Source organism: Sinocyclocheilus rhinocerous, unplaced genomic scaffold (assembly GCF_001515625.1).
Source record: "Sinocyclocheilus rhinocerous isolate Xijiao unplaced genomic scaffold, SAMN03320098_v1.1 scaffold1537, whole genome shotgun sequence".
Classification (NCBI taxonomy): domain Eukaryota; kingdom Metazoa; phylum Chordata; class Actinopteri; order Cypriniformes; family Cyprinidae; genus Sinocyclocheilus; species Sinocyclocheilus rhinocerous.
The window spans coordinates 231,166-257,263 of NW_015659384.1; the positions used below are offsets into that span (position 1 = coordinate 231,166).

Consider the following 26,098-nt stretch of genomic DNA (forward strand, 5'->3'; position numbering starts at 1 on the left):
AACCAAATAAATAAGAAACATAGAACGTTTATTAGCAAAACGAATAAGAAAGCTTGGAGGCACGGCATATACACCTTGATGTAAAATAAAATAAATAAAATACACAAAGTTTAAATAAAGTAATCAGCAAACACTGTGGAACCAAATAAATAAGAAATGAACATTTAAAAAAAACTTTCAGTCAATATTCTGCAATCTTCTGCCATCGTCTTGTCTTTCTCACCTCACTCTTGTCAGTCAGCTCGACTCACTCTCCTCACGTGATAAATAAAATCTGACTCCTGCTCCGTGGTGCACTGTCGTTCGCGCACGGTTTGGCACGCTGCATTGAGCGTTTAGTTTTTAAAAGTGTCTGTCCTCTAACTGAACTAGGCTAAATGATTTTTGTTGCTATAAAAAAAATCAAAACGGCGGTGGGGGGCGGTGGGGGGCGCCAGATTTTTTTTATAGGTTTAAAGGGGGGCGCAACCAAATAAGTTTGAGAACCACTGCTTTAAAGTGTCTTAGTAAATGGATTGAGCTGTTTTGACAGAAGAGACTATTGAATGGACAAAGACAGGATGCAATATTAAAAGGCTCTGATGCTTTTTCTTGCAGAACAGGATGGGCATCCATTAGCTCTCTGGAGCAGGTTAAATGGCTCTGCATGCTCTATGAATTACATTTAACTCCTTACAGGGTTCTTCCAGTGTGACTACATTATGTCCAATGATGAGAATTAGGATGAATGAATTCAGGCAGCATATTGGAATATAAGCACAGCTCCATAGCATGTTTTGAGTTATTTCTCATCTTCCGGTAATTTCTGTAATGAGTACAATTATGTGTTACAACAAAATGTGTTACATTTTGAAAATCATATTAATTTCTCTCTGACCAATAATGCTCTCTGACCAAGACTGCAGCCAAAAGCCACATGTGTGCAATGCACTCTGGGTTAATGGAGACTGACAAAAACGGAAGAAATATACAACTTCCAGTCAGCATTGGAGAGTGTGCATCACCCACCAGTCTGCGTCTCTGACATGTGGAGTCAGATAAAAACTGTTTCTGTTAGAAATTTCCTGATGAAAGTGTGCACATTCAATAAGCCGTATCTCTGTATTCATCTCATCACATTTCTCTCTTGATTTTGATTCAATAGAATCCAATAAAACACAACAGCAGGCAGACCTGCTGAGCAGAAATTAGATTTAATTGAGACACAGACAGTCAGTGTGTTCTCTGCTTTCTCCCTTTCTAGCTTTTTTACTGGCGGCACTGAAAGCATCAAGTTCAGTGTTGAAGCTGAACTTTCATCGAAGCTGCTGTCTGTCAAGCTACAAACTACAGTCAAACTATTCTTTTTGGAAAAGTAGTTATCTACAATACTAGCTACTAACAGAAAGTACACAGCCATGTAAGCTACTTTTTAAATATATTTAATATATTTTATTAATTTTTTAAATTATAATTTTAGATATTTTATTATTACATTTTAAAGTGTGCTTTTTAAATGTTTTTTTATTTTTTTATTATTTATATACAGTAGTGTCACTATTTTTATATAGATACACCCCAAGCACAGTTTTTTTAAAAGTGTTTTTTATTAGTTGTAATAAATCTTTTTAATCATTTTTTTTAAAGAACACACAACAGTTGCTTCTGGACAATTGTCCAGAATAGGGTGGAGCTTTGTCATTTCTTGTTGAGCGGTAATGACAGTGGCGGACTGAGCGTGCGTTTAGGTGTGTGTTTGTTGTGCAGTTTGATACAGCGGTGAAATCTACACCATACTGGAGCTCTGGCAGACATTGATCAAGAACAACCTGTTCTTATTCAACAGATCTTTTTCAGGTGTTTACTCTCTACCAGTCAGCAGTTTCAATATTTCAAGTTTGCCTGACCGACAGCTAGGATTTATTCACTTCAACCCTCTACATACACTTTGGCAATTTAATCGCTATTGGCTAGTAAATTTTTTTGTTTACTCACCAGACTGATATACTATTTTACACACACACACACACACAGTGAAAGAAACGCTTGCAGGTTAAAAGTGTAACAGATGATAATTCAACTTCAATTTCTGACCGTCTGACACATGTGGAGCTAAAGTGTTCAACAGGCATTGCGTTTTTGTTTTTAGCACACACACACACACACACACACACACACACACACACACACTACCGTTCAAATGTTTGGGGTCAGTACTTAAATTTTTGCATTAAATTGATAATGACAGTAAAAGTTACAATACAGTAGATTACAATAGATTTCTAGGTTTCTCTTTCAAATAAATGTTGTTCTTTTGAGCCTTCTATTCATAAATGAATCCTGAAATAATGTATAACGATATTAACCTGTTAACCCGCACCTGGGCGCCGGCGCACTGAACGCTCTTTATTTGCACGTGTCAATGTTTACGAATAGATTAAATGAAAAGGGACATAATTAATCTTGACAAACTTGACATGGTATCTTCTTCAGATTTGAAATTCATGAAACTCATGAGACATGTGACTTTCAACCCATTACTTTTCTGGATTGCTCCAGGATTGATTTCATGTGTTTTTATATGGAATAAAAAAAATTCAGTGTGGTACAATTTTTTTCAAGGCACTTCAGTGTCTATAACTTTTTCTCTTTTTGAGCATTATCAACATTGTCAATCGATGATGGATCGTAAAGCCCAAAGGGTCTTCTTTCCAAAGACACCAAAATTGTGTGTGTAGCACACAGAAGTCAGGAACTGTTACAATTTTAAGTTAGGTAGGTCATTTTCAGCTGTGAGTCCCAAAATGGGGGGTGCAGGTTAACAGGTTAAATGGGGACGCACTTGCCCATGACCTAAGTGAAAGCCCAGATACCGTACCTCCACACGCCCAACCGCACACTTCTTCGGGTTCGCCGTGAGTGCAAATGGCTGTGCATTTATTTGTGTTTTTAACTTGATGGGAGTGAAATGAAACCGTCTGAACGCGAAGCTGTGTGTGTTGTCTGTCTCCCCTCTTCCCGCTCCGCTCCGCTGCGCACCACGCCGTGGTGAGAACTAACCAGTGCTGAAACGGGGGGGGGTTTCATGACCCTTTAAGGCATAAAAATATTAAGCAATTTTCAGCATTGATAATAATAAAATATTTTTCTTTAGCACCAAATCATTCATGCTGGGGAATGTGAGATTGAAATGTAAATCCTTTAGCGCTCCCTCTGACCTCATGGTTTAGGAGTATTTCCCTGGATTTGGCTTCTTTACCACATAGCATTAATGTATTTAAGTATCTTATACAAAGTGATTGACTACAAAGAATGACTACATTTATAATAAATGGGCATTCATTGTTTTATTAGAGACTGCGGTTTTTCTCTCATTTACAGACCAAACATCTGAGCTGTGTATCTAGCCATATAAATGTCCATTAGGCAACAAAGACCAACTCTTCCATGAAATATACGTGCTTAGCTTTATTTAAAGACAGTTTCCATGCATTTGTCAAAATCAAGAAAGAGATTAATTTTACAATTACTTTTCTTGGCCAAAATCTAACAGACCCCTGCCAGTCACAATGTATGGTCTGCTTTCCTTAAATGCACTTCACTGACTTTAATCAGGAATATTTTACCGTTCCCCACCCTATGTGTGTGAGTGTCTGTGGGCTGGATGTATATTTTGGTGGAGCCACACAGTGAATGTAAAGACTTTGACCTCACCCATTTATCATGCGCTTATAGTGTTGATTTTGCTGTCTCGTATGCGATTAGAAAACAATTTTCTTCCTCCATTGTTATAAAAGAAACGGTTTTAAAAAAGAGGGCTGAGAAGAAAGAATAGAAGACAGATGCACACATTTATTTACTCTTGTCTGACCTGCTCTAAATCTTCTTGTTCATTACTTTTCTTTCTTTTTTTTTTAAACTGAAGGATGAATTGAAATTATTATTTTTTTTGCTGTTAGACATTATGCTACAAAAGTTTTAATAGAGCTTATCAATAGAGCAACCTTCATTTAATAACTCTACTAGGGAATGTCAGGAATGTCTTCTTTTCTGTCCTCCATTGTTATTTTCAGTTCTGCTTCTTTCACTTTCATGTTACTTTAATACCAGTTCCGTCACGATTGAATAACCAGGATGCCACAATAATTACTTATGTACTTTCTGGTAATGTGAAGTATGCCACTGACACGTATGCAAATCTACAGCAGGGACCTCTGTAGATTTCTGCTGATTTAAGGGCTCTGTCCCACTTCCTTTCCTGTCACTCCTGTATTTCATCATGACCACATCCCCTCGCCTCTGACACCTTTTCTCTCATCTCATGTTCCGTTATCTCTCACTTTGATCCTCTATCTACTATCTATACTATCCTGTTTCTACTCACCTACGCTCTTTACAATAAATGGGGGGTCCTATAAATACATACATTTTTGCTGACTCTGTATTCAAGTGCAGTTACACACGCCAGCTCTTGTGTACCACAAAGACTCATCCCGCTAGAGTTCTACTAAAAACAGTTTTTTCAAAGTGTTTTAACTTTCATTAAAGATTAATATTAAAATTTTCTATATATTGGAATCATATTTACACTTATGCAAGCAAGTGGATAATGTATTTACAGCATAATTGCATCATGGCATTAAACACTAAATTAAAATACAATCAACTTAATGTATCCTTGAAAGAGACACTGTAAGAAATGATTTTTGAAAATGTAAATGTAAAAGATCATTGGAGTATGTTTTACAAGATTTAAATTTTTCTACCTTAAAATTTCACTTTTAATTCAGTGTTACTTGCCTTTTTTTTTAGCTGTTTATGAAATTTATTAGCAATTACATTTTTTTTATTGTTTCTACACTATTTTTTTCAGTGTATATATTTTTTTAAACAAAATATTAAATATTATATAATGTAAGTGTTTTTTTATATTTTAAAATATAACATTTCCATAATGGAGCCATAAACTTACAACAAACAAACTTCAGTTTATAAAGAAATCAATTGTACAGTTTGAATTTCTACACAGAAATGTATTGATTAGAAGTTTCAGTATAAGCCCACTAATGCATCTAAATATTTAACCAGTAAAAACCAATACTCTTGCAAGCAGCAAAGTGATAAAAAATGTGAAAAAATTTAATGCATTTTTACCAAAACATCACAGAGTTATTGATGTTTTCTCGTATTTGTCAGTGCATTTACTGAGAGTTCTGCCCGGAGGGCATGCATGCAAAATGTAATGCAAATCACTGCAGCAGTTCATGAGAATGTTTTTTAAATGTTTTACCAAGAAATGAAATGAGCCGTTGCTGACGAGCTGCGCAAAACCACGTTCATATTCGCGCGATTTTTTGCGCAGCTCGTCAGTGAACAACGGTTGTGTGTAGTTAATGCTGCTCAATGTGAAAGCCCGCAGGTGATGGAGATTTACCGCCGATTACAGAACCGGCTTTACTGATAAGATGCGCGTTAAATATCGCATGCGATTTATCGTGCAGCCCTAGCACATATGCATTCATATTCTGTTTTCTTCCTCCCTCTTTTTCTTTTATTTTTGCTCTGTCTAGGTTTTTTTGCTCGTTCACTGTTCCCCTTAGGAATGTTGGCTTGAGCTCAAAAATCCTAAATCAACCACAGCTTGTCTTTGCTCCCTGGGCCCCACTGCTTTCAGGCCATCACCCCACATGTGGACGTTTAGACCCCGTCTGGGATAGTGCAGATCAGCGGCCTCCACTGACTCTTATGTGACCCTTTCAACCTGTCCTGAGCTCTCCAAAAAGTGCAGTATAACCTCTCCCCATATTTACTATATTTCTGTCATTTTTAAATGGTATGTGGCAAAAACTCATAAGCAACTTCACTGTAGTATTTCAGAGCAAGGAAGGTATTAGCCTGTCGATACTGATAAATTAAAATGTAAAAAACTGTCGTTATTAGCCGATGGCTGCAAGAATATTAAGTTTTTGTGCATACCTAAATTTACATTTTTATCATCCAACATAAATTACAGTGAATCTGTATATAATCCACAATAATGTACAAATCTACATTGTGAAATTGTAAACTCAAAGTTTACAGTTTACAAAGTTAACTTTTCTTTCTCAAATAAATGATTTTCTTTTGAACTTTCTATTCATCAAATAATCCTGGAAAAAATGTTTCACGGTTTACATAAAAAGATTAAGTGTTTTTAATTTAAAATAGGTTTGCTAACAAGTTGCAATATGAGGAGTACAACAGTTGTTCGATCTGTTAAGCCCATAATCTCAGGTTCCTGTGGTAGATGTAGTCTTTATTTAGCAATTTATGTTCATGCTATTTTTCTTTTTTATTGTTCCTCCACATGAGGCACATATTCGGCACAATATAAGAAATTTTATTAAAGGAATATGACAATGGTTATTTGGCGGTGGCCCAAGGTGCGGGGTTAGCTCTCGCCTCTGGCCTTCATATGTCCTTTCCTCCCACATCCAGACACAAACACACACTTACCGTCACTCTACCTTTAACCTTAGAAGAGCGGATGGAGAAAAGGCAAACCCAAGTGGAAAAATTTGTTATACAGATGTCAAGTGTGGAGGGCTGCTTTTCTGGATCCAGCGTCTCCTCTTCCCTGTGGCCTCTTCTTCTCTTCTAATCCTCTCCCTCTCCATGACCTTTTCCCATCTGATTATCTGCTTCTTTCTCATCTTTTTCTCTCGCTCTCTCCTTCAGCACTGGCCTTTGTGTGGCTGCTTCGACTAAGGACTATTTTGGTTTGAATGTATTGAATTGCTTTGTTTATTCAGGCGCTCTTTGAAATATGCAGCCCTTAACGTTGTCTCCATATTAAAGGAGTAAACCAGTGTGACGTATCTTCTGGCCATCAAGGCAATGCGCCTTAATCCAAGTAAGAATACTGTAATCCTTTACTTTTCTGGGTTGAAAGTGTAGAATTCCCATGATCGTACAGGCAGAGTTTTCACTAGCTGATTTAGCTTGAAATGGTCAAGGCTAGCTGAGAATAGCCTAGCCCAGCATACAACTCTTTAGCTGGGACCAAGTGTTAGATTAGCTTGCAATTGTCTGCTACATTGTTAGTAAAAGTTTTCTTCTAAGAATGGCTTTTTAAATGATCAAGCAACATTGCAAGAAAAGCAGGCAGAAAGGGAGGCCCACGTATGTGCTATACCCGTGGGGAAAGGCATTGTCTGTGTTTTGCACGTGGCCTTTATGGCCTCAAGCAAATTCTCCACGTAAGTTTAAGAAGTATTTGATTGAACCTTTGCCCAAGGGCCAGATTGGTTTCGTGTGCACATATTGAGGGTAGAAAAGAAGATTTCCAGACTCCTTTGAAGACTGGGCATCAGTCAGACAAGAGAGAGATGCATATGTACCAATGCTACCAATGCGAAAGCATTCATAACATTATGGTGTTTAATATTGTCTTATTTTAAGGCAAGATTTTTCAATTTCATGGTTTGGCTCAGTCAGCTGATTCTATTCTATTCTATTCTATTCTATTCTATTCCTCTTATGTTTTGAGTGCTCTGTGACAGGAACTTCTCTTTGCAATTTGGTCAGTGCCAAAACATAAATTTTAGGACTTCGTATTTGTGCATTTTGTCATAAATAACAGTCATTTCAGACACTGCAGTTTTTATTTTTTTGACCTGGCTTTCTGGTCTCTTAGCACCTGTGAACCATTGCTTCAGTTTCCCACTCTAGCCCAAATGCATTTCAGATAGAATTGCTTTGATGTGAATTACTATCACCATAAATTTGTCACTGCTATTTTTACTTAACAGCATCCTTGATTAATGCTTGGTAGGTTGGATATAGGTCATTGGACAGCCCATCCTACAGATGCCCTGTGCCTCTTCAGACTTTAAATTTAAATGGCATTTAGTAATGTTTTTGTTTCCTTTTAAAGAACACTTGAGCTCTGGTATCATTACAGGGTTTCTGTGGGACATTGAAAAGCATTAAATATCATTAAATGATTTTTGTGAAAATTAAGGCCTCAAAAAGTATTAAAAGTCATTACATTTTATTCCTACAGGCATAAAATGTTTTAGGTGGTTTTGAATTAAAATAATATTACTAGTTTATTTTAGTTGAGCAGTTGAGCAAGGATGGCGAGAATGATTCTGATTTTATTACAATCAGTGTAAATGACGATCGATAATGAATAATGTACTGACAGTAACAAGGTCGCACCAGTTGAGGCTCGTGCAGCCTGTCTGTGTAAGAGAGACGCTCGTGGAGAAATCACAACAAATGAGCACAACTGCACAGACAAAGAAACTCACAGAAGAAACATACTGGTAAAAATTGAGTTTTCACATTTAAAACATATGATAAAGCCTAGTTAAGCAACATGAGACGACGAAGAGAGTGCTGGTTCCCGAATATCAGCACGATTGCAGATTTGACATTGAATTTTTTTTCATTCAATAAATGAGTAGTTAATATTAAGTGACTCAAAACGGTTAAAAAAAACAGTTTAAAACAGTTCCAAAAAAAGATCCCAGCAGAACAGTTGCGCATCTCAGATGATTCAGAATGTCTAGCATTCTACATCTCTTGGTACTTTGTTATATCAATTTTGAAATATCTGCAAATGTATTTTGACATTTTAAGCTGCTACATTTTAAGTCTGCTGATCTATTTCTAATTCAGTTTAGAGTGATACAGTTTATTTAAATTTTGTAGATTTTTTAAATATCCAAGATTATCATCATTGCATCGTCAAATTGAATGGTTAATTTAAAACATATAGGCCTGGTTTCACAGACAGGGCTTAGGTTAAGCCAGGATTAAGCCATAGTTCAATTAGGACATTTAAGTAGCTTTTATGAATGTGCCTTAGATAAAAACACTACTAATGTGCATCTTGAGATAAATGCCACTGTCAGATTTTAAGATCAGTCAGTGCAAGTTTCTTTCAGATAAAGGGGTCCTAGTATGCTCTTTTACAAAGTCTTGATTTTGTTTTGGGGGTGTACTAGAACAGGCTCTCATACTAGGTTGTTTGAAAAACACATTATTTTTCACATATTTTACATTATTACAACACCTCCTCTCTCCCCAGTCTGGCATGAAAGGCTCAAATAGTTCCTGTATCAAATAAAGGCCCGCCTTCTGAAATACAAAATGTGCTGTGATTGGTTCGTTTTTGAAAAGTGATTTCTGGACTTTGAGCTTTGTAACTTTGCAGGTCTTTTTTATGCTCAAACAGCAACATTACAGACTAACTAAAGTTAAAAAAGTGAAAAAGCAGAATAGGACCCCTTTAAAACTGCCCAGACATGCATTTTAGTCTGGGATTAGGCTTAAGCCTTGTCTGTGAAACCGGGGAATAAATGGTCAAAAGTTTTGATTTTTTAAGATTTTTTAATGTTTTTGAAAGAAGTTTCTTCTGCTTACCAAGGCTGCATTTATTTGATTAAAAATACAATAAAAACTGCAATATTGTGAAATATTATTTCAATTTATAATAATTGTTTTTTGTGAATATATTTTAAAATATAAATTAATCCTGTGATTGAAATCTGAATTTTCAGCATCATTGCTCTGGTTGTCATATTTTTCTATGGAAATTAAGTTGATCAAACGTGTCAGTAAAGACATTTTATAATGTTGCAACTGCAAAAGATTTTATTTCAAATAAATGCTGTTCTTTTGAACTTTCTATTCGTCAAAGAATCCTGAAAATTTAAATGTATCACAGTTTGCACAGAAATATGAAGCAGTAAAATGTGTTCAATATTGATGATAATAATAAGAACCTTGATTAATAATTGAGCACCAACAATAATTGATCATTACAGAGCAGCAAATCAGCATATTAGAATAATTTCTGAAAGATCATGTGACACTGAAGACTTGAGTAATGATGCTAAAAATTCAGCTTTGATAACAGCAATAAAAAATATTAAAATATAAAAAAATTTATTTTTTAATTAAAAGTTTTTTAATAAAAAAAAAAAAAAAAAAAAAAAGGCGTTAAAAAGACATTTAAAAAAGCATTAAATTAGATTTGATGATACCTGCAGAAACCCTGCATTAAGTGTCGTCTTAATGTCTCTTTCCATTGAATGGTTCATTTGATGGTCAAATAAAATCAGGTTGCTGATGTTACTTATTATGAATACTATAATTGAATTTAATACTCAAAATTAAACACACATCCCATGCGATTTACAAACTAAGAAAATGTAAAGGATAAATGCCAGTTGTGTACCTTTCTCAGGCTCATGCTGCTCTAATTGGTGGCCATAGCCAGACAACTAAACTCGTTTCCAGCAAGTTGCTACCCACCATTCACAGCCTGTCTGAGAGTGCCAAGAAGTACCATTCAGCATCCAAATAAACAGAGCAGTGGCTGAGCTCATTTGCATTGTCCAAATACCAATATATACAGTGGAAAGATTTGTATTGAAGCAACTGCTACAGAATCTCAATAGCTTTTTCGTGAACACTGAAAAGCCAAAAACGTACAGAGAAACTAGAAATATTAAAAGCAGAACTTGAAGGTACTTGATATTATGCTTGTAGAACAGATTTCAAGCCAAGGCCAGCAGAACAATGCAGTCCTACATAGCTGTATCTGCTCAGTTGATAACAAAGAATTGACAGATGCAGTCAGGGTGCCTGGGTGATGCAGAATGTAATAGTGTCCACACAGCAGAGAGCCTGAGGGAGGCCTTTAATGAGATGTGATGTATACGGCAATGAGACCCCATATGCCAGACGCCACATGGCTTTTCTGACATAGTAAACTTTCTCTGTAGCTCACCTTGTGCAGCATTGCACTTGTGATGTGGAGTGCTCTGATACGAGTCCTGAAACACAAGTCACGATAAAAAGATCAATTACTGGTAGAAGCAAGCAAAAATGTCTTGGTTGCATCAGCTAAATTTTCAAGATTGCTTTTGTTAACGTTGTCAGTTAGGTTTAGGGTAGGGTGTAGTATAGGCGATAAGATATTGTAAAACACGATAGAGCATTAACCTTATAGCACCACTTATTGGACATTTCATTTCCCAACTGCCGCTATACAGTACGTACAAAAAGCTATGTAATAAAATATTGCCAAATTCACGTTTGTCTGTTCTTGATTAAACTGAATGGACATTTAAATACTGACACGTTTCACATCAGCACCTGGTGGCGGTCTGGAGATATGTGATGGTTTTCAACTTAAAAGGTGAACGTTTTGAGTTTTACTTAGTAGAATATTTTAGTTAGTAGGTGGTTTAATTTTGAATTGAGAACAGCAGTTACATCTGTGAGGGTCAGACATTTGTGTATTATGTTGAAGTTCTTTATAAAGATAACAGCCAATTGGCGAGTAACTGTTAAATGTGCACACGGCACATTTGGTCCTGGTTTGATAAAAGGACTTTTTAAGTTGAAAGCCTTTTACTGTACTCATTCTGTCTTGCTTTACTGACAGACAATCTGGCTTTTGTTTGTGACATTTAGACATCATTCTATAGGAGGTATCTGTTGCTCAAGATGGCGGCTGGTCTGGTTTAATCGAGGACGGGTCAGGTAATTCTCACTGATGCTATCATATGTCATTACCAAAAGCCTTTGCCACATTCTGGGCTTTTGATCTCTCTCTTTCACCCTTGCTTCAGTCTCCACCTCTATTTTCTCTTAGACTGTATGCTGGTCCCAAGAGACCTCAGTTTAAGTTGGTCAGACTGGGCTGGTGGGCCTCTAGGTTGAGGTTAATGAAGAGGTGAAGTGAAAAGTCCCTGCTGTTTTATCGTGGCCCTCCCTGCTCTGGTAAGGAGATTTTCCCCCTCTGTTGGGGTTAATGGCTAGGGTGCGATATCATGTCATATATCAAAATACTTCATAATTCATATGGTCATCATAGAAGAGGTATATAGATGTCATTTTACAGTATGTATGTATGTATAAATAGCATTTTTAATGTCTCTTTTTTTATGTCATGTCATTGACCCACAGGCAATGTGTGAAGTCCAACATGGTCAAGGTTTAGGGCTTACTCTTGAGTTCAGAGAGCTGTAGCTAGTTATTGGCTCAGGGGACCTGTAAAGCAAGACTTTTGGAGTCTTATGGCCCTCATAACTGTGCTCATATGTTAGCTTTTCTTTGCTCCCTCACCCTCTTTTTTCCATCACATCTCGCTGAAGTGGCTTTAACCTCCTGCTTAAAAACAAAGACGTTTTGTGAGTGTGTTCCACAGACTGTCACTGTTTTTGTCTTGTACACTCACTGGTGTCGATTCTGCTCTGGACAAAGGCTCCTCACTGGTGTGGGATGGCACACAGGCCGCCACTCGGTGTTACTGGCACAGCAAACAGCTTGGGCGATGCGGGCAGATCCTGATATCACAGTGTTTTACTTGACCATATAGTACACGGTGTACACACATGACTGAAGCCAGATCTGTGTCATCAACATTCCTTGTGTATTATTTTTTTATTTTTTGTAGTAATCTTTTCTAATCTTTAAAAACATAAATAATTTAAAAACACTGTTGAATGCAATCTTTAGCGAATGCCAAAATCAACCCCCCCCCCCCCCCCCACTCAAAGTGAGTACTCGTGTGTTCTTTTTTAGATAAAATTGAAAATAATAATAATAATTATAACCACATATCAGACATGGCACTTATCAACTTATATACTTATCAGCTTATCGAAATTGGCGTTTCTTTCTATAGGCCGAGAGAGACCTGAAGAATCTTCTGCATTCTAGTCCGTGAATGTTAATGAGGTGAGGACCGATTTTTTTCCTCCTAAGATGTTTGGTTTTGGTAACAAAGCTGGGACGGGGTGCATTTCCCTTGTATTTGTCACCCTCTTTCTCTGTCACTCATGCTCTGGGTGTCTTTCGCACATTCTCACTGTGTGCCAGTTTACTGCATGTGACTGAGCTGTCACATGGAGCAGCAGAGAGCAGGCGCGTAGACATAAGTATAGTGTGATGTACTGTCCCACTCACATAGATGTACACTCTTTTACAGATAAATTTATGGAGGTGCAAGGAGCCTGTCACTGCAATCAAGATGTATTGTCAGTGGTGTTAAAAAAAGCTCCTGGTGGACTGCAGTTTTAGCCAGTTGGGTGTCACAACTAGCTGTGTGTTTTTGATGGGATTCTGGGTGGTTGGACTGTACATTTTGAAAATAATAGGTTGTGACTGGAATAAATTAGTGCTTTTTCTCTGTCCTTATTCGCTATCTTCTCTTTCTGCTTACTTGTTGTGTTTCTATCTGCATATAGTATGGAACACTCTCTGGAAGTTGATAGGTGAGAACTTTGGCATGGAAGAATACCTGGTGCCATCTGGTTTCTTGAATTTTTTTTTCAGTAATGTTGGAGGATAGTAACAAATCATGTTAAAAGAAGAGATGTTACATACTAGCCACCAAGGATGATGATGTCAGCTGTTCAGCTCCAATGAAGCATGCAAGAAACACAAGATTTGTGCCGCATCACTGAACACATCCCAAGAACAAGAGTTAAATGAAGAAGCAAGTAAAATGTCAGATTGGATGGATTAACGCTCATCATTCAGGCATCTAAAGGACAGTCCAAATGACTTAAAGAAATATATCACACAAAAATGAAAATTCTCATGATTTACTCATCATTAATTTGGAATACAAAGGATCAAGCATCTATTTTCTATCTATTTTTTGAATGGTTATATTCAGCAAGGATGCATTAAATTTATCAAAAGTGACAGTAAAGACGCATATAATATGACAAGAGATTTCCAATTCAAATAAATGTTTTTCTTCTGAATTTTGTTTATCAAACATTCCTAAAAAAAGTGTCATGATAGTATATTAGTAAGAAATGTTTCTTGAGCAGAATTAGAATGATTTCTGAAGGATCATGTGACACTGAAGACTGGAGAAATGGTTTCTGATAAATTCAGCTTTGCTATAACACAAATAAATTACACTTAGATATATTAAAATAGAAAACAGTTATTTTAGATTGCAATAATATGTCACTGTGTTTTTGATCAAATAAATGCTGTCTTGTTGAGACTTCTTTCAGCACCATTTAAAAAACCTTTTTCAAACGGTAGTATGTATTATGCATTCATATATTCATTTGTCATTATTAATTCCTCTTGATTTTATAATATATAGCTGTATCGAAGCGTGATGTTCTGACTTTTGACCCAGGAATATCCTGGAATATATTGCTTTTTATATAGCGTATATTTTCAATTCAATTCAATTCAATTCAAGTTTATTTGTACTGCGCTTTTCACGATACAAATCATTGCAAAGCAACTTTACAGCAAATTAAGTTTCTACAATATTTAGTGGTAGCTTATCAGTGGTGACTGTGACTGAGTTGTATATTTATATAGTGTATATATTTATATAGAATGTAGTTGAAAATATTGTGGTTTTGGCACAATATTGATAGAGTAATGACAGAATTTTCATTTTTATTTTTGATGAACTATCCCTTTAAACTTGCTGTTGGCTGTCACACTCCAACCCTGGAATGCAAGCAGTGGGATCTGAATGCCAGTCAGCTCTGAAAAGTGTCCCCATGACTGAACCTACACACTTGCATTCACACAAACAAGTATCCTATAGTGTTGTGTGCATATGTGTCTCTGTTTTCCATGGAACAGTCAACAGATACTCCCTCGGGAGTTCTGTTGGATCATCTAGTGCACATATGTTTACAGTATGTGCTGGTTTGCGTGTAAGAGTGTTTATTTGTTTTCATGGACCCTACGGATTGAAAATAACATCAGTGTTTACAGGGTCAATAGCACTATGGCCTTTAGTTTCCTAATACCACTACTTATCAATTTCAAATCCTGTATCAAGGTGAATATATGTTGAAAAAAATATGGTCAAAGTGATCTCAGAGAAGACAGAATTGTGCCAGTAACTTAAGGCCTCCAATTGACTTTAATGACTGTTGTAATTATATAACAGTGAGACGGCCTCTATCTCTGGGTCTTTCCCTCCTGCAGGCTTTTTCCCTCCTTTTTGTGTGCTCACTCTGCTGGTCCCTTTCATTGACTCCATTTGTACCTCGCTGTAATCGCTCTATAGAGTTTGGCTTGTCCTTCCTACCTTGTCTTCCTTTCTTTGTCAATCATCTTTCCCTGCTCTTTCTATTCATGTCTGTACTAGTTAGTGGATTTCGTCGTTCCACTCCATATGGTGGCTCTGTGATGGTCACATGACCTTGTTCGCCCTCATTAGATACGGATGTGTGAATGAGCATAGATTTTTATTGGGTGCTGTGATGCTTCCCAGAGGCGAGTCGTGAAAGCGTCCCATCTAATACTGTGGCCTAGTGAAGCAGGGTTAATGCACTCAGGGTGACAGCGTTTGATGTGTGTTTTTTTTTTTCCTTCAACAAAGGGCTGTCTGGGACAGCTATCAAGCAGATGATACAGGGCCAGGGACGTCTACTGAGGAGATCGCTGGTGTTGTCACAATCTCTGATGTGAATTGAGTTGTTTGCATCAGTGTTTGTCCTCATTACAGTGGTGGGAAGATGATTAGGCTTGATGCAGCGACTTGAGTGAGGGGTGTGAGGAAGACTGGTCGCTCAAGGCGCTGCAGGCATCCCAGTGGACAGAGGTTAAAATGTTTGGACAGGGAGGACAGACTAAGCATCCCCTGGTAGTGACTAGCCTCATAAAAAATAGCATGACAACCAGAGTAGATACTGCAACTGTTATATTCATTGAAACTTTCTGTTCCTGTTTTCTTTTCCTTTGACCAATTAAGGGGTGTCCAGTCCTCCTCCTGGAGGGCCACCTTCCATCAGAGTTTAGCTCGAACCGTTATTGAACACACCTAAACCAGCTAATTAAGGTCTGCAGGATTACCAGAAACTTCCAGGCTGGTATATTTGAGCTAATCTTTGCAGGAAATTGGCCATCATAGACGCATTACCAAAGCAAAAGTTGTTCCAAAGGTCAATACATTAATCCTGCTGCTTCCATCGAAACCTAATTGCATACATTTTGAGATAGCATTGAATGTATCCTTCCCTGGGAAGGCAATTTCAGAACACACTGTGATGATCTCTGTGTAAGTAGCGCAAGGCACTATTTGAGTTGCCCCCCCTTGACTCAAGAGTTAAATGTCGCCCATGTATCTATCCATTCTCCTGCTGCTTATCCAAGACTGGGTCACTGTGGTAGCAGGCTTAGTAGGGTCACGCACATGTCCTTTTCCCTGGAAACTTCCTCCTGGGGGGTCCCAAGGTGTTCCCAGACCAGCCTTGGTTTAACTTTGGGGCTCTTCCCAGTTGGACATGTCTGGAACACCTCCACCGAAAGGTGGCTGAACTACCTCAACTTGCTCCTTTTGACACAGAGAAGCAGAGGCTCTCCAAGATGTCCAAGCTCCATACCTGTCTCTAAGGGTTAGACCAGACTAGGGATGGGTATCGTTAAGGTTTTAACGGTATTAAGTCAAGTCAAGTCAAGTCAAGTCAAGTCTATTTGTACAGCGCTTTTCACGATACAAATCATTGCAAAGCAACTTTACAGCAAATTAAGTTTCTACAATATTTAGTGGTAGCTTATCAGTGGTGACTGTCAATTAATGTACATATGGCAGAAATGTACGGAAAAATCAATTTAAGACGTAATAAAACAGACGATGAACACTATTAACAGCAATTATATGGGGTGGAGTTATATTTAATAGACCTGAGAAACATTGTTACTGTACTGAAAGAGTTCAGTAAATGTGCTTTGAATGAGGCTGCATTATGCACAGTCTGAATTTAAAACTGAAGCAATTGAATTAACAGAAAACAATGCATTACAATAAAATCTACAGGTATTAATCCTCATGGGCAATATTTTGTGTGTATTTCATCGTTTGGACACGCGCCTGAAGCTCAAAGTGTAATTAACTTGTCCGTTTTGGAGCGCTTTGTGTGCACACATTTCAGCATGGGGAACAGCGTCTCTTGTGCGGATTGTGCTTTCAACGTTTTATTATCAAATATGTCCCACAATTTAGCAACAGTATAAGACGGTCTTTTTTCAACAATCACCGATTGTGCTGATTCTGACTTTTAAGTTTGGGTTTTAGGGAGGAATGAATGCGCACCGCTGTGAAGGGAAAAAAGTTGCGCTAGAAGAAACGCGGCTATAATCCTTAGAAGCCAAAATCTAAATAAAAAATAAAAATAGCTTAATAAAACAGCCACAGGCCTAAAGTGTAAGCAGATGTTTGAATGGTTAGTTCTCTCCTCTATCATAATTAAGCAGGGCTTTCATGTTGCGCGTGCTGAAGCTCCTCCGCACGAGCGCGATCTCGCTTCTGAGTTGCGAATAGCAAAAAGGCATCATAGACACATGTTTGAATATTATTGCATATAAAAACAGCTGGCGACTCTGGTGAGACAGGATTTGCAAGACAATGTATCTATAGCAATAATAAATGTATGTGTGTTTTTTAAATTTCTCCAGTACCGATAGCAGAACCGTTAACGTCAGAGCTTATCGATACTCCGATCTTTCATAATATAGCCCCGGGACTGATTAAATACCGGGTTTCGGTACCCATCCCTAGACCAGACACTCTCTAGAGAAAACTCATTTCAGTATATCTTGTTCTTTCAGTCACTACCCAAAGCTCATGACCATAAGTGAGGGAACCATGGTTGAAGATCAATTGGCAAATTGACAGCTTCTCATAACAACATGCTAACTTCAAGCTCTGCAAAGACCTGCCCCCCTTAGTTACTGTTGCTATGTCCGACAAGCCATGTCACTCTCACGCCACACATCATGTTTTCATGTGAAAAATATATCGCAGAGCAAAGAGGAAACTGACCAGATGTCAACAGACAAGACAGAGCAGGTTACTTTAGGTATGAAACAAAGTCTCAACTTTCAAATTTTGTAATTTAAAAAAAAAGAAATTCAAACAATAAATACCGTTTTGTGGCTCTTTAACGTGTCGTGACCGATCACTGTTCAAGTGGCACGTGGACCAATCATCTCTTCCTCTTTACTAGTTATAGCACGAAATAAACATGAATGAACATCAGAAGGTATCATAAAGACGTCAGTACACACCATTTTTCAATTTCAAGTCCACCAGTATTAATCTACTCTGCTGTCTGGTTTGTTTGTCGGACAAAATGGTGGATTCGGCGTTATGATTGGTCAGATCGCCTGTCAATCAAGTTCCCGGTGAAGGGTCAATTCAGATGGCTACTTTTTGGAACTTCATTTGCATGATTCCTTAAAATGTACCTACAATGGCATTTTAAAGCAGGTCAAATCCTAGTTTAGATTTTTCCTTTAATCTTGGTCTGGGTCTTAATGATTATTTTCGACCACAGCTCAGATTTAAGCCCACTTAGTCTTTCCTCTACTCACAATGGTACGGTATATTTAAAGCAGACATTGTAACTGGATAAATTAGAAGCTTTGTCTGTTTCTTGTACATCTATTTGGAAAAGCTAAACAAGGATTTACTATTCCAAACAGCCAGTCAGTTTTCCTGTCAATAACTCTTTAATAATGACCTTGCTGAAGGGCTGGGGGAAGGTACTTCCAACCAGTGGATGGGATTTTATTTAGGCTCTTCAGTGCTTTGTGTATTTTACTTTTTTTTTTCTAGCTGTATTTACATGCAAGTAGTTTTATCTCGTGCCAGCACAGCAGATATTCTCGAAACTGGCCCAACCACACAAACCCCAAATTCTCTCTTCCTCGCTGTCTCTCGCTCTCTCTTCTCCTCTCTGTCATGAGCACAATCGCCACATTTACACACAAACGGCCTGCGCGTCTCATTCTTGCTCCCATCCCCCGTGCGAGAGAACTGCAAGCCAAATTGCTTCACACTGGACACCCGGCCATAAATTAGACTTTTGACAAGCCTAGCGGCATTGTCTTCTCCCCCACCCAGCCCCTAACCCTGAGCTAACCTACTCACGGCCTAGAGCTGCCCAGCTGTGGTTTGCTACTCAACGTGGCCTTGTCTCTTCCTTCAGAAAAACATGCACACTTTCTTAGTCTGTTATGCTATCTCACTCACTCTGCCTATTCTCTCGCCTCCTCTTTGATTGCTGCTCAAGATGCATTTGTTCTCTGGCTGAATCGGCTCTTTGACTTGGGCCTGAGCCATGTCCTTGTAATGACACCATGGCTGATTTTTATACACAAAAACATGGAATTGCATATGCAAGCCTCACAAAGGAATTTTTTAAATGTCTAAACTGGAGCTTCTATGTGATAAAATAGCTGATGATTCATTTATATTTCATTCATATGTATTAGGGATGTCAAATGGATTACTGATGAACTAATGTACTTTGATTTGTATTAGTTATCTATTTTAGTTTTAGTTACAGTTGTAGTCATGTTGTCATTTTATTAGTTTTTTTTTATTATGTCTATATAGGCTTTTTATTAAGTATTCAATAATTTTTAGTCAAAACATTTTTTTATTATGTTTTGAATGCATATTTAAACATGTTTGCATCCCTAACAGCACACATTTGTCTGGCCGATGTCGACCTGATATACAAAGTTCCATCCGATGTTTGGATGATGCAAAGCTGTAAATCCCGGCCACTCCACTGGCGTTTTGCTCGTCGTTATTCTAGCGGACCACCAGCAGCAGCTGGCACTTTTCCGACACCGGTCCACTGGTTTATATTAAATGTTTACTTGCGGCCCACGGTTGGTACGTGGTTCATAATCAATTCCTCACACTACCTCAAATGTCCTTCCACACAATAAGAAATCGAAAACAACACACACCACTCTCAATAACAATTGCAAATTTTTTTATATTTTCAATTAACACATTAAATATACAAATGTGTTAAATATATATTAAATATATGTGCCAGCTTATTAGAGAACAGACGAACACTCTGTTCGCTTTGTTTAGTGTCTTATTTTCTGTGAATAAGTTTCCAATGATGAAATGGACTTGTAGAGTTTCAAACAGTCACTTGTATGACATAAACAAGCTTTCAGAGTCTTTTTTCCCATGCATCTCAGGGCTGGGTTTTCTCTGCTCAGTCGCTTTTTGACGTCACTTCCTTCTCATAGCTCACTGACAGACGATTGTACACTACGTTCTGAAGGTTAAACTCATGCTTGAACTCTTGTTCCCACAGACTTGTTGTTCATGAGAGAGGAGACGCTGTCTGGTGGTCTTCTGTCTGTAGGGCAGACGGATTTGTGGAATCCAGTCATAAAAATGGTCAAAAGTAGGGCTTTACACTTACTCAAATTACGATATGGACTAGTGTCTGTGGGTATTAAAAGCAAAAAGACAGCTATGCTTGTGTCTGTGTGAATGAGTGCCACAGTTTCGTCTACTACACTTTAGGGCTGTCAAAAAAAAATTCGAATTTCGAATATTCGTCGAATAAAAATAAAAAAAACACAATTTTAGGTCTGCATCAGCCATCGGCCAGCCTTATCAGTGGCGCACGAAATGCGACAACAATGTAAGTGTCATTGCATTTTAATGCTTTTGTTAGCCTATCCAGTTGAACCCACTAGATGCGGCGCTGCTACGTTGTTCATTCAATATATTGCGGAAAACGAGAGCATCAGTGTGGCGAAGATGTTGTTTACGGCGAAACTGAAACCAAGCCGTTCACACAGAATGCATATTTATCACATTTTCTAGCGGGGCATCTATCAGCTTTGCACTCGCGTCTCGCACAAGAGAGCGGCATGTTTAGAAAGCCATGTAAAATTAATGCAAGTTCAACTTTTAAAAAACATGTCTAAAGACGTTATGGCGTTTTTTTCCCTATCCCACTGTATCTCATGTTTTTAAATGAAGAAAGTAGCCTACTCTTTTGTGAATGGTTTTCAGTCCTTTATGTAGGTTTAATGTATATTAAACTATACATACATGCATGGTGCTGTTTTTTTTTTCTAATTGTTTAAGCAACTTTATTAATTATATATGGTTTATAAACATTATTTTAAACATTATGCACTTTTTTTTCAAAGATAGTCGTGTTATTTTATTACGCTTTGAAGAAACGTGCATAATATTTTGCTCGATGCACCCTCTTGTGGCCTCAAGAGAGAAGCCAAAAGCTTTCCCCCCCCCCCTAACTGAAATTATGCCTTTAAAAATTTGAATATAATTGATAATATTTAAGTGGAAAATTCGAATTTAGTTTTTCAGTCATTTTGACAGCCCTACTACACTTACTCAAGCATACGTGACACTCTTGGTGTTTCCAGCATCTGCCGTCTCACTATATGAGGACACTCACAAGCATTTCACCATTTTAAGTAAAACTACTGTCTGATGCACTCAAAACGCAAAGGTCTTGACTACAATCCCCCAAAATAAAAGTTTGGTTTACACTGAAGAAATTATGTCAGAAATGTAGTACTGTTGTACAGTACAATGTACTTCACAAAGCAATAATAAGAGTGTTGATAATACAGTTTATTATAACTTTATTTTGGTAACACTTTATTTTAAGGACCAATTCTCACTATTTACTAGTTGCTTATTAGCATGCATGTTACTAGCATATTGGCTGTTTATTAGTACTTATTAGGCACATATTAATGCCTTATTATGCATGATCATATTCTAGATCCCTTAACCTGACCCAATACCTAACCTTAACAACTACCTTACTAACTATTAATAAGCAGCAAATTATAAGTTTATAGAGGGAAAACTCTTAGTTAATAGTTAATGTGTTCCCTATTCTAAAGTGTTAACATAATTTTTAAGGAATATCACACAATTTTTCATCCATGTTTTAATTTAAATAGTAAATTTCACTTTGTAAAAGATCTTAATACATTAAAAGATTTCTTAAAATTAAATTAAACCATTAAATGAAATCCAGAAAATTAAAAATGGAAAATACTGAATTTGGGAAAAAATTTAACTGCATGTCTGGCATTTTGAACCCTGCATCGATGCAGATATCATTTTGTCATTTCTGTGATTTGTAGCCAGTGCATACTTATAAAAACTTTTGTTTTTAACAATACTTATTAACGTTTTAAGTGTTCTGGAAACAAACTTCTTGTAAATGTCTTACTTAAGAAAACCAAAACCTGCCTCTGATTAGATTGAAATAATTGCAAAGCACCATGTGTTCTTTCGTGTTTTTTTGTGGTCTGTGTGCGAGGCTGGTTCCACGTGGAGGTGTGGCAGCATGCCTGCTCAGCGGGTGTAATCACAAGCGCAAATCAAAATAAAACAGCAGCCAAATGACTTGGAGAGGGACAAACAGACTGCATTTTATATAGAGCATTTTACAACTCCTGACTGTAAATGCAGGTTTCATTGTAACGCAAGCCTCTGATTGGCTGGCCGGTTGGGAATGTCTGGTGCGTTTATGTGAAAGCTGCTGAGTGTGGTAGAGGATATGCAGCCAGGTTTTGATGTTGCCGTGCAGATTCATTATGAAGCTCAGCACATTCGTGGTGTATGTGAGATTAGTATTGTTTAGATGATCAGCTACAGAGAACATCAGATACGGTGTAATCATCATTGTAGTTGTGCTGCTTTGTTTTATTTGTGTGATTCAACTTTAGGAAATAAAACCACGTCATGTAAATCTGTAACATTCGGTTGTTTTATGTGTATATGATATTTTCCGCTGTCCCCAAAATGAAGGAAATCACTGACTTTTGGATTCTTGCACGTTCTGAAGAAAACATGTACAGACAAAGCAAGGAAGGACATGCAGAGATCAGCAGGCCTAATATAGAACAGGCATTATCCTGCCTGTGTAATTAAACACAGTATTAGGGGGAATCTTTAAGCACACACTTAGAGAGGATGCAGAAATCATGAGAAGTTCATAAATTACTTTTTAAATATATATTTTTTTCCCAACAAAAATAAAGTTTTTCTTAATTTTTTAAAATTTTTATTTACTTAAAGTCTTTTTTTAATTTTTATATTTATATATTTTTGTTTAATTTTTAAAAGTTTTTGTTTGTTTGTTTTGATTTAGTTTAGTTTTGCTTTGGTTTTTAGTAGGGCTGTCAATAAATAACATTTTTAAATCTGATTAATTACACCCTTTTGTGTGATTAATAGTGATTAATCATGCACTTTTTATGAAATTAAGATACATTTAGATGCCTTTCCAAAAAAAAAAAAGGAAACTTGGAGATGCGGAATCCATTCAGAATGACTTAACCCAGCAACATATGCATGACAAATCAAAACATTATCCTGAATGTGTGTGCAAAACAACGGGAATATACTAAAATGTATCTGTGCATAAATACAATGTGCGTTAAGTGCGTCAAGAGAGCTCATACATGGTTTGTTTGTGCATCAATATAACAGACTCACGCGAGCTTCTGTACGACTCCTTTATGTCACCGCAGTCGTCTTTCCTTCGAATGCAATCCTCATCCATCAAAACTTTACTAGCGAGACGCTGGTTATCAAGGCGACGAGAAATTTAGTTTTTGTATTATCTGGTGTGGCATACAGTAGTGGCATGTTTTGCCATTCTGTTCAGTCTGTATTTCACACAGCGCAATGCGTGAGGGAAACAATCACAGAATATGACAGAGCTTGTGTTTTAAAGCAAAACACACTGGAATGAATTATTCACTAGAAACACAATGTGAGTCTCTATTCTCTGTGCCAGCTCTGATGTAATCAGCCTGGTTTTCTTTACATTAGCGCTGTTTTGGACCGATTGTTTGAATGCATTCGCTTACTGGATCATTGGACTGAAAACTTTTCCAGAGTTTAGTGGATTAAAATGATCTGATCACATAAAGAAGTGAAATCGGGTTAAAGGTTTAGAATAGAAATTGTGCTTCAGTAATTTATTTGCGGTAAATTATTTACGAATTAACGTTGACAGACCTAGTTTTTAGTTTGGTTTTGGTTTGGTATAGTTTAGTTTAGTTTGGTTTTTAGTTCTGTTTGGTTTGACTCTTAAATCACAATAAAAATGAATGATTGTCATTGCATTAAATACAATATGACAAATAAAGTGGCAAACAAACAACAACAACAAAATGTCTGCAACATTTAATGGACTGGCGACATAAAACGAAAAGAAAAAAAAACATACATTTAAAAAAAAAAAAAAATCAAGGCACAACGGTCTGTCTCAGATCTTGTACCTGGACGTGGCAGGATGGGATGAATTTGGATGTCAGATAAATGTACACCCCAAACCCCCTGATGTAGACAGAGTAACAGCATGAGGATTTATTTCAGCGATCTGAGAGCTAATACTGTTGGCTTTCAGCTCAGTGGCTTTAGATCTGTTATCTATATCTAGAGAGCATCAATGCCAGAGCTGTAATTAAAACAAGGACTCTATTGGCAATTTGAGACGAAGCCTTTAAAAGAAAGAGCCCCTGCGTTTTCCCTCCTGCCCTCCCCAGAGGAAGCTAAACCTTCTCTGAATCTGGCATCTAGATTGCACTGCTGAAAAGACAGAGTACCACAACTCTGTTATTAATTCATATATTCAGTGGATCGTTCAGCTTTAGTCACTGCAGTGTGTTTTTATTCATACAGTGTCGGAAGGAGACCAGTTTGCTGTTGCATTAGTGGTACTGGCCATTGAAAAAATCTTGTTTTTTTTTTCTCGAACACAATGGCGTACATTCATGTAACTGCCTTGCAGCTGACAACAGACTTGCTCTCAAAAATAGTGTGTTTCACGCCAGGATAGAGTAAGATAGAGCAGGTATAAACAACTTGTTCTGTACCTGCTTTGTAACCTTGTGTTTTATTTATTTATTTATTTTTTCCATTAAATAAAAGAAATGACATTGGAAGTGATTTTATTAGAATATGTGGATTGAGCTGTTGATTAGAAGTTGAGTATTTATTGGAAAGGTCACATGCACATACTCTAGAGGTTCTCAACCTTTTTGACTCCAGTGCACTTTGTCTGTGACCGTATTCAAAGGCCAAATCTAACCTGATATGTTATAAAAACAAATAAAATGTGACTTTATTTTTAGTGTTTTTAAAGAATTAGTTTATGTTAATATAGCTAAATTTAAATAATTGTAAGACTTATTGGGATCCTTGGAAGTGGGCCCTGGCCTTGGAAACCACTGCTCTAGTGGCTGATTAGCCATGATGTCATATACTCATAAAAAAAATAGACATGTACAGTACATTATTTTTTACATTTAATAGTTTAGTGTATTTATTGCAATTAATATGCATGTATGTTAGTAATTTTTTTTGATTTTTATACATTTATATTGTATAATTATATGAGACATAATTTGCAACAGGCCACTTTGGGAGAAACAAAATTCAAATTTTGGTCAAAAACCTGACTGGTTGACTGGTTTGGGTTTTGTTGTTTTTGTATAAAGCAAAGTCTCAACATGATCAGTGCAATAATACAATTCAATTAATTCCTTTTACCTAATTCAGTGTCAAAAGAAATTCATTGTCCATATTGGTTAGTTAGCTAGGAATGTGATGTCATACACTGTTATACAGTTGTGGTCAGAATTATTGGCACCCTTGGTAAATATGATCAAAGAAGGCTGTGAAAATTAATCTGCATTGTTAATCTTTTTGATCTTTTATTTAAAAAATTACAAAAATCGAACCTTTCATTGGATAATAAGAATTTAAAATGGGGGGAAATATCATTATGAAATAAATGTTTTTCTCAAATACACGTTGGACACAATTATTGGCACCCCTAGAAATTCTTATGAGTAAAATATCTCTGAAGTATATTCCCATTCATATTCACAATTTCGAGCACTCCAGGGTGATTATGAACATGAAATTATCCAGCCATGGCTTCCTGTTTCACAGAAATATAAATAGGAGGGAAAACAAAGGCCAAATGCCCTTACTCATCCATCACAATGAGAAAAAACAAAGAATATATTTGTGCAGTAAAAGCTTCACAAATTAGTGAAGTGGCTTTAAGAAAAGAGCTAGAGCAGTGAAAATTCCCATTATTCCCATTTCGGCAATAATTAAGAATTTCCAATCAACAGAAAATGTTACGAAACTGCCTGGAAGAGGACGTGTGTCTATGTCTACCTAATGCACAGTGAGGAGGAGAGTTTGAGTGGCTAAAGACACTCCAAGGACCACAGCTGGAGAATTGCAGAAAATAGTTGAGTCTCGGGGTCAGAAAACCTT

At 37.0% G+C, this 26,098-nt stretch overlaps 1 protein-coding gene across 3 annotated transcripts in view; it reads left to right on the plus strand.

Moving 5' to 3' along the window:
- LOC107723634 (thyroid hormone receptor alpha) overlaps positions 1–26,098 on the plus strand; it is a 169,268-nt gene that overhangs the window by 49,262 nt on the left and 93,908 nt on the right. Inside the window, exons 2-3 of one of the 3 annotated variants that reach the window (XM_016532343.1) lie at positions 11,452–11,520; positions 12,668–12,720. The exons of 1 other annotated variant lie outside the window; for it this stretch is intronic. The gene's annotated coding sequence lies outside the window, so the exon portion shown is untranslated. Of the gene's footprint in view, positions 1–11,451; positions 11,521–12,667; positions 12,721–20,160; positions 20,192–26,098 lie in introns of those variants that run through there. One more of the 3 variants, XM_016532344.1, reaches the window with a different exon arrangement.